At 39.9% G+C, this 15188-nt stretch overlaps 1 protein-coding gene across 5 annotated transcripts in view; it reads left to right on the forward strand.

The window, feature by feature from the left end:
• The window catches only part of ASB15 (ankyrin repeat and SOCS box containing 15), a 520090-nt gene that overhangs the window by 16600 nt on the left and 488302 nt on the right, over positions 1-15188 (forward strand). For 2 of the 5 annotated variants that reach the window (XM_044088770.1, XM_044088772.1), the window contains exon 3: positions 1915-1983. The exons of the other annotated variants lie outside the window; for them this stretch is intronic. The gene's annotated coding sequence lies outside the window, so the exon portion shown is untranslated. The remainder of the gene's footprint in view (positions 1-1914; positions 1984-15188) is intronic. 5 annotated transcript variants of the gene reach the window in all.

The raw sequence follows: 15188 nt of genomic DNA on the forward strand, positions 1-15188 counted from the left end.
CCCATGTGACCACAGGGAGGACATGCAGACTCCGCACAGAAGGCACCCCAGCCAAGGATCGAACTGGAGAACCTCTTGCTGTGAGGTGACAATGCTAACTGCTGCACCACCGTGGCCGCCCAACTAAATATCATACTATTCCCAGTTAATATACACACACAATGTAAGGTAAATTGGGCAGACTGGCTTTCACACTGCATGTCTCTGAATCCTGGTCAGATAACTGCTGAATGGCCAAGCAGCATAGATTGGTATAATTTCAAGCAATAGTCCTAACACGCTGTATGATCACTAAGTGCAGTACATCCAAATCTGTTTCATATAATACATGTATAAATAACAACTGATGGCATCATATCAGTTAAAATGCATTTTGAAAGATTGTTGTGTGATACATAACTTAACGTTGTTTGCTGCCAAGTTGTGTGTATGGCAAACAGGGATAAGGCACCCATCCTATTTTCTGAACGTGCATTGGAGTGAGATTGGAAATCCAGACCTCTGCAGACATACGTGTGTAGTAACAAACTGTATTTCCCCTCTTTTTCTTTCACCTTCTGTCTTTTACTTTTGTGGGTGATGGGGGTAACTTGTGGTGGTGCATTGCTTACCTGATGCTCTGCTAAGCACAAACAGGTTTGGCTATGCTAATCAGTTTTGTATGTAGAGCAGCATTGTGCAAAATGGACAGCTGGACCACCCAGGTAGCAGACTGGACACAAACAGCCAATAGTAGAAACAGGATACTTTCTAGTAATGTAATTGTGCATCGCACAAACCTAAGTGGTACTGCATTTTGGTTAATGGCAAGAACTTAACAATGAATACTAACTTACATGATGCTATGTAACTTACTCTGTGGCAGCAGGTGTTAAGTCCAGGTCTGAAGTCTAGATGGTCCTGGGTTCAAGTACAAGGTGTCTTTGTTTTACTGTGGTGACATTGCATTATTTGACAGTGAACTGACACACAGAAAAATAATTTAACAGTTTTTATGTGTCAATAGCTGTCAGTATAGGACTAGCATCCATATGGTCCAGGGTTCAAGTACAGCATATGTCATTCAATTTTAATGTTGTACCAATTCACATTATAGTCACTCTCACTTTTATATGACTTAGGACTAACACAGTAGTATTGTCTCAGTTATGTAGTTATTTCTTAATCTATGTATTGTCTAGTCAATAGCAATTGTATGAGTGTGGATATAATATGTACTATGTTCAGGCAAGTATATTCTTGCTATGTGCTTGGCATGCCATTCCCATTGGACCATCACAGTCACAGAATTGCCTGTATCTCAAATAACATGGAAATTGCCTTAGTTACCAAACTTTTGCACCTCTTACCATCGCGCAAACATGTTGCAGTCTTTGCAACCTGTTTGTGTGACAGTAAGTGACGTGCAGCTTTTTCAGATGTTGTCAAATCAGAAAGTTTACCCTCTGAGTAAACGTGATATGTGCAATTGTCGGGAAAACATCATTTGACATTGGGCTTGCTCTGTGACAGACATCAAAGGTGTTTCTGGTGAGAGTTTGAGATTTAAGGCTCAAAGGTGGGGTGTCCAGATGTCCAGAGTGTTTGTTGGACTCCTGGTGAATGACCATGGGCCCTGACTCCAGCAGAGGCATTATCATGGCTCACAATCAAGGACAGAGGGATGGAATAGTCTGGCCTGGGCTCTGACCAGTGCCACTGGTATCTCCCGCACTGCTGAACAGTGTAGAACTCACTACCAAGATCTCAGGGGGAGGAGGAGGGATACCCTCGACTATTGGATTGAGGAATGTTGGACTGGTGGCACCCCACAGATGTGTAAGTATGAGTCTCAGACATTACTTGTAATAGTTTAAAGCTGCATATAGTGAGGCTTGGTATTCATAATGGTATTCTGTTCTGTTTGTTCCGCAGTCGAGGCAGATCATGATCTGAATATTAGAGCCCATGAAAGTTGATGGGCACAGATGTGAGCAGCATGTGGTATGTATGCATCACAACAGTACTGCTACTGTAGCATTAAAAGTTAAACACTGTTTTGTAATACCACTCAACTGTACGGGTTTTGAAGAATGTGCAGATTGTTGCCTCATAATTTTGGTTTGCTTCTCACAAATTGTGTTTCTCTGGAAAATCTTAGCCTAACATTGAGGACTGCAGTCAGAAAATTACATTTGTGTCTCATACTTCATACCTTTCAGAATATCTGTGCTACTGCAAAGCTTGCTATTGTATCACTTTTATAGGTTTGTAGAAGAATATGTAAAATATGTTGCTATTTGTGCACCTTTGTACCTCCAGTAGGTATTGCTTGGTCCACGTTTTTGGCTGTAAGAGATTGTGAGGTAAGGGCTTAGTTGGTATGTAATGCAGTAATGCCTGTCAACTGAACAGATTTCCACAGGTTGTCTAGTCTTTGTATAGTTAAAGTTATAATTGTAGTTTTCAGTCACATAATTTCATAAGGGTTGAGGACTGATGTCACTAAATAATGTCAGACATATGAGATTCAGACCGCAGACCCTTCAGGAAAGTCATGCAAGTGCAAAACCTGTTACTGCATCTGCTTAATAAGTTTGTAAGAGCAAATATGTAAGACTCATCTCTATTTTTCAGACTTTGGCTCCCTATTCCATATGACTTTGTCTACATTTATTGCTGTAAGAGTTTGAGGCCCATGAATACAGTACTGTTAAATAGAACATACATCTTGCAACTGTAAAAGGAAAGTATGCATGCAGGACTCTATGGGAACATAGAACAGTGTGGTAGTAGAGAGTAGTCAGCAGTTGTGAGTTCAAACACCACAATTACCAAATGAACAAGTGCTGCTACATTTTCATCATTATTGCACTGTGACGTCAGACCTCTCCACCAGTGGTACAAATCGCCTGCTGGAAAATGTAATTAGTAGAATTGGAGCCTGCATATGGCCACTATATGCACACATCAGGGCTTGCTGGCTGAAATCTGTACTATAGTGTGCATCTGTTATCAACTGGGTATTCAGACATGTTATAAAATAGTTTGATAACAGTTTGCACTGTTTATAGTAAAGATAACATAATAGATTGAAATAATTGTATCACTGCTGTGTATGTTACTTATGATGTTGATAATGTTCACCCTTTATTTTCTGTCCCCACCCATTATGTTCTTTTTTTTCCCCTTTTTTTCCACAGCACAGCAGGGTAGGCCTGTCCCATGGGAGTTGCCTGCCCCTACTCCACTGGCTATGGCACCACATCCCAACACAGCAGGGACACACCCTGGCAGCACCCTCTCTGCTGCCCCTGCACTACCTGGGTCCTCAGGTAGTTCTGCCTCACAAGGTAGGCCAGTGGTTCCCTCCGGGAGCAGTGGCAGAGGTGGTGATTTTATCACCCATGATGAACTGCCAGAGTTGGTGTGTAGGATTGTGCACTACACAGTTGGTGCATGCCTATTCTGGGTGGAGACACTGCTCTCCATCATTGTTCTGAATAATACAAGGAGACACAGATCTCAGACACTGCAGCCATTGACACAATGAGGTGACAGTGATGACAGTCCACTGGGTGAGCAATTGATTCTCACTGTCTCCAAACTTGGTGTCCATGGGCTCTTGATGTCCCCCCTCTCCCAGCCATGGTGTTCACTCCCTCTTGTATCCTTCACCATCCATGTGTCTCATCTTGAATTTCCTGTCTGTCTGCCATTACTTCCTCACTTACCCACCTTACCTTACCAGCACATACCTAGGTCCCTACCACAACATTCCTCTCTCTCTCTCTCTCTGCCAAAAAGGAAAAAAAGGGCACCTGTCCACCCCAACAAATATTGTCCTATACATAACTCTCCTTTTCACACTAGTGTCTTCATGACACCCTTGATTTGGTCCAATTGGCTATACAACATGATTGTATTGTAGTCACCACTCTGTCTTTCTCTGGAGGTGACAATCTAAATTCAGCTGATCGTCATCATATATTTTCAGATTTTGCTGTTGCAAAAATGGATAGCTATGGTTCTTTCCTACACCCTTCCTGCACATTCCTGCCCTCCTTTCACTTTGTTTCCCCCCCCTGCTTGCTCCCCATTTCACCACTTTATTGTCTTCCCCATCTTTTTTCTTTAGAGTGTCTGTGCTTGATGGTACGCTGCACATAACAATGCATGCCTATGGAAAAAGCAATTACAACTGTTACATAGACCTGTATTTGAACCCAGTACCATCGGAACCAAAACAAGGTTGGATCAATGCATTAACAGATGGTGCTACAGGATCAGTTGAGCAGCTGGTGTATTTTACACACTGAATAAAAACATTGCAGTCTTCACTGCTGTTGCATACACCTACTTCTTAAATGAATCTTTGGCGGCAGGTAGTAATTGACTTCAGCCAGTGATAAGTTCCTTTCTTTGGCCACATAGAACTGGTTCCAAATAAAGCTATAGCCAATACTATTCCTTACAATTCTCATTTCTGTTATTTAACATTTTTATTTGCCTTGCTTAGTGAGGCTAAGCAATGGGGATTGCACACTAAGGCTTGTAAAGCAGTAATGTCATGCAATGATGCTTTATGCACAGTTACAAGCACTGGGGAGTTGTTGTTGTTGTGTCTTTTGGCTTTTTCCCGGTTAGGGGTCACCACAGCGAAACTCCGGTCCACTAATGATTGACAATAGATTTTTACGTACCAAGCTGCCAGCTCTGATGCACAACCTTCAACGAAGGTACGCCCATTCACACGTCTCCACACAGAAGACGCTTTAGCTGAGAATCGAACAGGACAACATCTTACTGTGAGGCGACAATGCTACCGCAGCACCACCACCGCAGTCTACCACTGGGGAGTACAAAGGGTAAATATGACCATAACATGTGACAATTAATATTTATTGTATAAAATACACCTGCTAAAGAAGTAACTGTGTCTCCAGATGGGTTAATGTATTGTTAGAGGCAGATGGTACTGGGTTCAGAATGGGGTGTAGGCATGAATTTTACAAGTGTGTATATTAATTGTACATGCCTTTACTGATCCTACTGTCTTTTGTGTTGCTTAGTGATGGTGACATCATACACCATCACAAGATGATTATTTAAAGAAAGGAGATGGGGAAGATGGGAAAGTGGTGAAATGGGGAGCAAGCAGGGGGGAAAGCAAAGCGAACGGAGAGCAGGAATGTGCAGGAAGGCTGTAGGAAAGAACCATAGCTATCCATTTCTTCAACAGTAAAAATTGATTGGGTGTATACAGAAATAGCCGAATTTGGACTGTCACCTCCAGCGACAGAGGTGACAACAACATAATCATATGGTTATAGCCCGCTGGACTAAATCAAGTGTGTCAAGTAGATGCTTGTGTGAAATGGACAGCTATGTATGGCACAAATATTTTTTTTTCTTTTTTGAGACAGTTGCCCTTTTTTTTGGTGTGAGAGGAATGTTAGAGAAGGGACATAGGGGATGGCAAAGTGAGGAAGCAATTGCTGATAGGCAGGACATACAAGGAAGCAATTGCTGATAGGCAGGACATACAAGACAAGATACAGGGATGGTGAAGGCACAAGAGGGGGTGAACACCATGGTTGGGGTGAAGGTGGGGAAATTGAGGTCTCATGATGTCAGGACAGGTGACAGTGGGAGTCAAGTCCTCACCCAGTGGACTGTCACCACTCTCCCCTCACTGTGTCAGCAGCACAATGCACAGTGCAGTGCACAATCCTACGCACCATACCTGGCAACTCATTCTGGATGATAAATGCACCCCCTCCATCACTGCTCCCAGAGGGGATCGTAGGCCTATCCAATGGGGCATAACTACCTGAGGCCCAATGCAGGGGGAGCAGAGGTACTGCTGCCAGGCTGCAGTCCAGATGTGCTGAGCCTTGGTACTGTAGCCAGTGGAGTGAGAGTAGGTGGATCACATGGGACCTGCCTACCCCTCTTTGCTGTAGTAATAAAAAAAACATTAACATACAATTATAAAACAAAAAATAAACCAAATGAATGAAAAAATAGGCACATAAAAATAAATATGTGAGCAAAGACAAACAAAAATTAAACATATTAATAACAAAAATAAAAACAAATTATATAACAACAAATACAAACAAAATCAGAAATAATAAATTGAAGCGAAGAAATGCAAAAGTATACATAATAACAACAAAATGTAAACAAATTAAACAATAAAAAAGAAGAAAAGTTGTGTGAGAAAGAAAAAGGAAACCATTACTAACTTCATAGTTAATATATAAAAGCTTTCTACAATTATTTCACTTTCTTCTGTTACATTTTACTTTTAACACTACTAACTCCTATGAAATTTCTTTATTACTGTGAAGACTACGATTTATTAACAGGTGGACACTGCAGTACTGATCAGACTGCAGCCAGTAATCATTCATGTGTGCATATATCGCATATATGCATGCTTACACTTGACAGCAGGCCGGTCATGCCAGAGGTATTGAGGTCTGAAAGTAACTTGCTACAATAATGATTAGCTATCAGTATTGTGTACATAATGATGAAAACATAATTCTGTTGTATATGTGGGAAGTGTGGTCTTTGAACCCACAACCGCTCACTACTGTAATACTGTACTTTTCTTTTGGACTACAGACTACTGCATGCATACTGTCCTTTTATACTGTATACATGCTGCTCACTGTTATTTGAGAATGTGAAACAGTTGCTTTGTGCTAAAAAGTATGCTATGCATTCTTTCTTTTACAGTTAAGATATAGATGCCCAATTATATACAGCTGTCTGAAATAACAAGTAATCCATCTTTAATAGTTAAACTACAATAACAGTACTTTTTATATGCATATATACCACATGCTTCCCTCATCCTTGCCAGGTACAATCCACGAGACTGCTCATTCAATGCCTTTTCTTCAGCAGCTGTGGAAAAGAAAAACAAAACAGAATGCCATTATGAATACCACTCGACTATATTCAGCTATAACTTTTACTATTGGTCAATGCATTTTATACTTACACATCTGTGGAGGGTTCCCCAATCTACATTCCCTGATCCACTGATCAAGGGTATCCCTCTTCCTCCTATGGAGGTCTTTATAATGATGACAACACTGCTTACCAGTGTGTGGGATACCTGTAGCACTGGTCAAAGCCCTACCCAAACTACTCCAGGCCTCAGACTTATACTGAGAACCTGAGTAGTTCCACTGCAATAGGAGTGGGCCATGCTCCTTAACTAGGAGCCCAACAAAGACTTTGGACACCTGAACACCCCAACGCTGTGCATGAAAGCACATGAAAGCGCACACCCTCTCCAACAGCAGCCATGTCTCCTAAAGATCAAGCTCAATGTCTAATGAGCATTTCCCATCAATTCCACTTTAAATGTATGTTTTCCCACCAATTGCACATGTTGCACTTACTGAGAGTGCGCACTGTCTGGTGTTTGCTACATTTGAAAACTCTGCTCGCTGCTTACCATTGCACAAACATGATAAGCCTGGGTGCATGGTGATAAGTGGCACGACACAGTGAGCAATAAAAAAATAAATAAATTGCAATTCCAAGGATATTTGATATTCAGCCACTTATGCAGCTCTGTTATTCAAATGGGATTGCAGAAATATACTTGCATCCACATGGTACACATTATACGCACAGTCATACTTTTCATAATATATGCACAATACCCATATAAATGATTAGGTAGAAATAACTGCCACAATATTAGTGTCTCACCCCTCATACGTGTAAATATTAATATCAGCTACACTATGTGGAACAAAATGAAACATGTATGGCATATGCAGTTTTTGAACCCATGATCATGTGTACAGTAGTCCTAAACTTACAGCTCTTGCCATAAGAAGATTGAGAAAACACTTGTCTATGTTGCACTTCATTTGCATAATCTGCAATGTCAACACAATAAAAGTTTGCTCATCCTGTACTAAAACCCAGAACCACTTGCACTCCAGACCTAGACTTACCACCTATTGCCACAGGATTAGTTACATGACATCCCCTATATTAGTATTCATTGTTAACTTGACAGTGTTAGTACAGTGGATCCTTGTATACTAGGTTTGTGCAATGTCCAGTGGTATTAATTAGATGCATTCAGTTTCTATTTTTGGTTGTCTGGGTCATGTCTGATAAATGTGTGGTCCAGTTGTGCAAACAAGCTAAGTATCGTGCAAACGTGCAAAAAAAAAAAAAAAGAGAGAGAAATGAAAAACAATAAAATATATGAAATTAATAAATGCAGAATGAAATATCTATGGCAGGGTCCCTTGTATGATTTTTCCTTATTTAACTGTGTTTGGGCCCCTGCCAGATTTTGAACAAGGGAAAGCAACTGCCGTCATAACTCTCAGCTGTATAGATTTTTACAGAATGTGCAGATTTGTGCTTCATATTTTTGGCCTGCTTCTCATAAAATTTGTTGTTTTGGATTGAATTCAGAAAATAATGGCAGACATTCAAAATTCAGATTTCTTACCCTTCGGAACATTCATGCTACTGCAAAACCTGTTATTCTATCAATGTTTTAAGGTTTAAGGGCAGTATTTAAACATTGTCCCTATTTTTGGCCCTTTGTCACCTCATTATTTATAGCTTTGTTCAGATTTCTTGCTGTAAGAGGTTGAGTGGACTTTTTGCCATGCTGCAGACAACAACCTTAAATGAAAATGCTATCAGCATTCCCAAAGAGGTTTTGCGGCCATAATAACACTGTTGCATGCAGCAAAGCCTTGTTTAAGTGTGCCACGCTTCATTAATATGCATTGCATAGCACCGTCACAGACACAACTTCATGTACACAGAAACACTCCATGTAGGCGCTATACAAAACCTGCACGGAGTGTCTTGAATCCTGCCCCTTGTTTTTTTTTTCTTTGCATTTCTGTGTCAATAGCTCTACATCTCTGAAATTATTTTACTTTTTTTCTGCCATTGGTAACCACAGCACTGGCCAAAGAATCCTTAATTCTTCTATAAGTTCTTCATGCTTCACTGATAAATATATTCTACCTAAAACTTTTGTACATTTTTTAAAAACATATTCAAATAAAAGGCTATAAAAGTGGCTGATAAATCTTTAATAAAACGTTTGGAATTTTTCTTTTTCTACAGACCAGACTGTATCAAATCTTTATGACTAAATAACTAAATCATAATTTATCTTAGCCATTCCCTTAACTGTTCCAATAGAACATTCAAAATTCTAAAGATCAGGAGCCAGAACATTTTAAACTACAGATACTATAAATAATAATGATTCATTCCATAAACCCACAAAACATGCATCTCATAAAAAATAAAAATAAAAATTAAAAAAGTTTTCAGCCAGAACAGAATCGGTCACTTGAATGCCACAAACTCATTGCCATTCAAATAAAAATCTGAATGAAATATTAAACGTGACAATGACACATGACCTTGAGCACACATGCTGATTATGTTAATGTTTTACCCTTTAGTAAATATTTAATGCTGATATATTCAATGAGGCCTGGAGGGGTTATTAGCCTACAACCTTATATGGTATTTGAGCTTTTCAGCTCTTTAATTTACATTTTTTTGCAGTTTTTTAGCCCTGCCACCTGCCAGCTGTCATCCCCCCTCTCAACCAGTTGACCCATTTGTTCCCTCATCATGGAGGATGAGAGTTAGCTGATATGAGCCATCATTACACCTTTTTGGCCACTCATTCATACACACACACACACACACACACACACACACACACACACACACACACACACACACACACACACACACAAGCACACACACAAGCACACACATATGCCTCTTTATTCCTCTCCTTCCATCCCTGTTTGGTTCTCTAGTGCTTGACACTAATAACTCCAGTAATTTGGATTACCATCAGGACTTCATCTCTCTGCTCCATAGAGTCAGGGTCTTTATTTTCAGTAAGATGCTGTAATCACCTCTGTATGGAATCTGGGGCATAATTCTGTTTTTGGTTTCCTAAACAAGGCATTATTCTTGTTGTGTTTAATGGCAAACTTGTTTTCACAAAGTCTCTGTTGTAACCTTCTAGCTATCATACCAACATAGAAGTTTTCACAGTTTACACAACTAGCCACATAAATGACACCTGTAGAAATACATGTGTACTGTATCTTGGCTCTAACCATCCTAGCCATGAGAACAAGATTAATTGCCTACTGTCCATGTACGTACAAGCTGAAAAAAAAAAAAACACGTGTGTATAATTTGATTTTCAAGCTTGGTGCGAGACCTTACAGAAGAGGCTTATCCCCAAGGAGGTTTTAACGCATAATTATTTTTTTTTTATATTGTGTCAACTGAAAAAAAATAATGCAAAAGAATGAGAATCACTATCGTTTGTGGCTCTACTAGAACAATTATTACTGGTTGATTCATTTTTACCATTCTACTTGGGCTAATCACATTCTTCTTTATGTTTTCAGGATGACGGCCATCACTAAATAATTGATGGTAAAGATAGATTTTCTATATTCCAACTCACTTGTACATCTGAATAATCAATATTTTCACTATAAGTGATCATTGTAATGAGTGAATAATCAATATCTGTTCAAATCATTGAACAGAATATCAAAGGTTCATCAAAAGAGCCAACGAAAAATTAAACATAAAAATATGTGGGTTCCTATTACGTGATCGAAGTTTTGAAACTTCAAACACGACAATATTGAACTTGTCTGTTTGAAGTTTCAAAACTTCGAACATGGAAAAAAAAAAAAAAGACGCAACAGTAAACTAACTATTACAAGCAGGGGGGCAAGACCCCCTGCACCCCCAAACCCCCCGCTCTTTAAATATACCAACTCCGAGATCGCACTACAGTGCAGTAAAGGGAAATATTCCCTTTCTGTACTATAGTGCAGTCTCGGAGTTGGTATATTAGTTACTTTACTGTTGCATATTTTAATTTTTTTTGTGTGTTCGAACTTCAGCAAGTTCGACTATATGGTTTCAACCATATAGTGTTCTAACTTGTTGAAGTTCGATAATGTAATAGGAACCCAAAACATGTTAATACAAAATCACTTTGTTAAAAAGTCAGATTCAGATACTTAATAACATATAAACGGTGAAATAAATACAATTTGTACATTATTAGGTATGGTATTAATTAACATTTTTTTTTTCTAATTAGTATTAACAAACATATAAAACAGTAGCTATGGGGGCTTCATGGCTTCCTCTTTCACCAGTCTGATTCGTAGCCAATGCAAGTTTGAAGTATTTTACAAAAATCCACTTTTGACCAAAGTGATTTTGCATAAAAGTTTTATTGTTTATTTAAATTTTCCATTGGAACACATCTTTGGGAGAATTTGGGATTCTGGTAAATGACTTTATGAGAAGTACTGATTATTTAGTTTTTACAGAGGTCACTTCTGGTGACACTGTTAGTTATTTAGATGTACAAGTGAGCTGAAACAAGGACAAAGGTCACTTCTGGTGATACTGTTAGTTATTTAGCTGTACAAGTGAGCTAGAACAAGGTAAATAAGAAATCCAAATCAAAGATGTACATCAAATGTACCTTTTCCACCAGTTACTTGTTGAGTATCACCTGTTATCTTAAAAGTGTAATGGACAATGTGATTAAAGGGCACTTTATTTCATTGTCCAGAATGGCTTACTTCTAAGCAAGAATAATGCAAAAACTAATCAGTTCCTGTGGTACAGTGAGATAAAGACCAAACTATGGTCGAGGTGATCTGAGTTTAATTATAAGTTGGAGTGCCTGACTAAGCTAACTGGGGAGGATATGAATGAGTGACCACTGCCAATTCACTCACCCTGGAGGGAGAGACGTGTCTCTGACTTGCCACCAGTATAACACCCAGCAGGAATACAGGGTGTTGCAGCTGTGGAATATAAATCTGTGAGTGCAGACTGCCAGTGTGCATTTATGCATAGTGGAGAGAGTGTGTGAAGGCACATTCAATGCAACAGTACAGTGCATAACAGAAAGAGTGTGTGATGGCACATTCCATGTGACAAGGCAGTGCACAGTGGAGAGAGTGTGTGAAGGCATATTCCATGCGACAAGGCAGTGCATAGTGGTGAGAGTGTGTGAAGGTACATTCTATGCAACAAAGCAGTGCATAGTGGAGAGAGTGTGTGAAGGCTCATTCCATGCGACAAGGCAGTGCAGAGTGGAGAGAGTGTGTGAAGGCTCATTCCATGCGACAAGGCAATGCAGAGTGGAGAGAGTGTGTGAAGGCTCATTCCATGCGACAAGGCAGTGCATAGTGGAGAGATTGTGTGAAGGCACATTCCATGTAACAAGACAGCAGCTGCAGAGCTGAGAAGGCTACTAGGAGGGAGGGAGAGAAGAAGGAGCTTTGTTAGGGGAGGGGTAGACAACTCCATGGGACCAGGCAACTGCTCCCTTCAAACTGACTGGCACTCTACTGGGGAATAAAGGGGCTGATCAGAGTTCCCAGGCAGGAATAAATGAGCTACAGGACCCTCACCTGGCCTGGGTATGCCTTATTGTCACCCAGCAGAACAAATGGGACAATTGCATATAGGCAGAGGGTCCACTCCTTTGTAGAAAAAAATAAGACCACAACAAAAAGTATTTTTTAACACATTTATTTCAAGATAGGGGATGGTTGCATGGTTTACTATCATAATGTTGACTGTCATAATCTTTTTTAATTAATTGAACTGTTTTGCTGAATTTGGTACTGTAGCTTTGAAACAATGTTGAAAATGATTACCACAAAGGTCGACATTTGCAATTATTAGGGATGTCGTTATCTATGAGGAAGTGCCATCAGACCCTTAGACTGTTGTGGTGAAGGTGCCATGGGAATTGTATGTTGGTAGCACTGAGGCTATTATAGGGGTGATAGCAAAAAAGAAACTTAGCAGATTACTTTGATTTGACAGAATTCACATCAGCTCCATAAGGGTTATCTCAAATGTTCTAGTGTCCAGACACTCGAACATTAAAAGAAACACACACACACACACACACACACACACACACACACACACACACACACACACACACATGCATACACACATCTACATGCTTTTATGGTTTTGCAGGGAGGCTCGCCGCCCTGCACCTCCCACAGCCCTGCAGATTATATATACCTACTCTGAGATCACACTGCAAACAGTGAGTAGAAGAGTAACCCTCGTAATCCTCACTGTACCGTGATCTCCATTCACAATTCCAAATTGATATTAGCAAACAGAGACTTACTTTCATTAACATGACTTTGAAATATTTCAGTATGGGAATATGAAACTTTAAAACTTTGCATTCAACCAAATCATTTTCATGTAAGTGCCATTCCACATAATGATAGCAAACCTGGTTGAACTTAGTTCTTTGAATGCAAAATACATTCCTGTACTTCCAAAGATATAAGCTTTTGAAGAAAATATGCTGTTTCACGTCTGCAACTCTATTCCTTCAGTTTTTTCCCCAGATATATCTTACCAGCTCTGTCGCCATGTGGTATATGAGTATTTGTCATGGTGCTTCCAGTCTCTGAAATATACATTGAGAACAGCCATTAGTAATAGTGGATGACATTCCATGTGTTTATAGTTATACCCTTATACCCCATATATTGCTTGTAACATCATTTGTAAAAACTGACATATTTTGCACACTGATTCTACAGTTAAGGATTTTTTTTGAGACATTCTTTCAATGACATTCAAGAAATCAAACAACTTAAAGATGGTGGTGCATTTTGGTAGAGTCACCAAGGAACATCATAAGTAAGGTTTGGAGAACTTAATTTCTGAATCCTGTTAGTTTTCAGAGTATAAAATACATTCAGTATGTAAGTTTATAGGAACCTGTGTGAATGTGCTCACCCTACTAATAATGATTAAATGTAACAACATTATACAGTTTATGAATTGTAATACATTTTGTATCAATGTTTTGTATTGTGGGTACCCTGGATTATATACTGAAAGAACAGTTAGGAAACTAAAAATTGGAATATGATAGCATATGTGGGGGCATTTGATTCATCAGTTGCTACATGCTCTGAATAACTTTATAACAGCAGCTTCAAAGAATTTTATTGCTTTCAAGTGTATTTCACATTTCATAGGTTCATAGGTGTGTACTAGGCTAATGGCCCTAAAGCTTTTACAAGCCTAGCCCATAGGATTACCCTGGCATCGTGCCACCCGACCTTAGTTCCCAGGGCCTCTGTCGAGTAGAGCCACTGGAGTGATCCCCAGGGTGAATTTTCTATTTCCCATCCACTCGTCAAGATTTCTCTTGAAGAGGGCCAGTGAGGTGCTCTGTTTGACATGTATGGGAAGTCTATTCCATAGCATGGGCAGTCTCTGGGTTATGAACCTGTCCCTCCAGCATGTTCTGTTGTTTGTGGTAATCAGGTTGAGGTCCCTGGAGTGTGTGGTGCAGAGGGATTGAGATTTCTTTAGATGTAGCATTTCTAACAGAGCTGGGTCAGACATGGCTTTGTAAGTTAAGCAGAGATTGCCTCTAAGTAGGCGATATGAGACAGAGAGTAGCTGAAGTTTTTTTTGAGTCTGTCCATATAGGACAAGTGTTTAAGGCCTAGGATCCTCTTTGTGAAGTAATTTTGCGGCCTCTCCAGTTGTTGCAGGTGTCTTGTAAGGTACATGCCAAATGGGGCATTGTACTCGATGACTGGCCTAATGAGGGAAGAGTAGAGGGAGACAATGACCTCTTTCTTCCTCAATGCAAAACCCTTAGTAATGAGATGTGCCACATAGAAGGACTTTCTGACCACAGTGACAATGTGGTGGTCAAAAGAGAGGTTGCTGTCAACCTGTGTTCCCAGATCTCTTATAACACTTTCTGTGTTCAGTGGACTGCCATTGATGTGGTAATTCATGGGAACCATGTTTTTCCCAAAGGGGATGATGACATTTTTGGCATTGGGTTTAAGGCCATGGTTCTGACACCAGTCGTTGGTCTCAGTGAGACCTTTCTGTAGGATGTCAACATCACATGCGGAATTAATAGCTCCCAACTTGCAATCGTCTGCGAACTTTGTCAGCCAGAGTCCCTTTGTGTTGGCCTGGACTTCAGAGAAGTAAATACCAAACAGGAGAGGACCCAGGACCGAACCCTGTGGGACTCCACTCATGACTCTTCGGCAGTATGACTTGGAGTCAGCTACTTTCACACTGTGGGTTCTTTG

The sequence above is a fragment of the Protopterus annectens genome, chromosome 11.part0 (genome assembly GCF_019279795.1).
Source record: "Protopterus annectens isolate FY-2018-M chromosome 11.part0, PAN1.0, whole genome shotgun sequence".
NCBI classification, from domain to species: Eukaryota; Metazoa; Chordata; order Ceratodontiformes; family Protopteridae; genus Protopterus; species Protopterus annectens.